Below are 933 nucleotides of genomic sequence, written 5' to 3'. Positions count from 1 at the left end.
AGATGGATCGCACTCTGACTGTCACAGAATAACACAAACTTATCTTGCTTGAGGCCTAACTCATGTAGGAATTTCTTCATCCACAAGAGTTCTTTGGAAGCTTCAATTGTTGTAATGTACTCAGCTTCAATAGTGGACAAAGCAACGCACTTTTGTAGTCTTGATTGCCTAGACACAGCTCCCCCTGCGAAAGTCATCATATAACCAGAAGTAGATTTTCTAGAATCAAGATCACCTGCCATATCTGCATCTGTGTAGCCATCCAACACAGGTTCACCACCTCCATAGCATAAACACACTTTGGAATTGCCTCTAAGGTATCTGAGAATCCACTTCACTGTTTGCCAATGATCTTTACCAAGATTAGAGAGAAATCGACTAACAACTCCAACTGCATAGCAATATCTGGCCTTGTGCATACCATAGCATACATCAAACTACCAACTGCGGATGCATAAGGAACCTTCTTCATCTCTTCTTTGTCTTTCTCACTTGTAGGACATTTATCAGAATTCAATTTAAAATGAGTAGCAAGTGGAGTACTAACAGGTTCGTAATTGCTCATGTTAAACGTCTCTAACACCTTCTCAATATAATTGTGTTGAGACAACCACAATTTATTATTCTTCCTGTCACGAGTAATTCTCATACCCAGAATTTGCTTTGCAGGACCTAAGTCTTTCATTGCAAAAGACTTGTTCAAATCTTTCTTTAAAGATTGAATCTTCTTAGTGTCATGACCAACAATCAACATGTCATCCACATATAACAAGAGAATAATATAATCACCATCAGAGAATCTCTTGACAAACACACAATGGTCAGAAGTAGTTTTACCATACCCATGTTTCTCCATGAAAGAATCAAATTTCTTGTACCATTGTCGAGGTGCATGCTTGAGCCCATACAAGCTTTTCTTTAATTTGCACACAA

This window comes from Cicer arietinum, chromosome 2 (assembly GCF_000331145.2).
Source record: "Cicer arietinum cultivar CDC Frontier isolate Library 1 chromosome 2, Cicar.CDCFrontier_v2.0, whole genome shotgun sequence".
Taxonomy (NCBI): domain Eukaryota; kingdom Viridiplantae; phylum Streptophyta; class Magnoliopsida; order Fabales; family Fabaceae; genus Cicer; species Cicer arietinum.
This window is presented reverse-complemented; position numbering follows the sequence as displayed.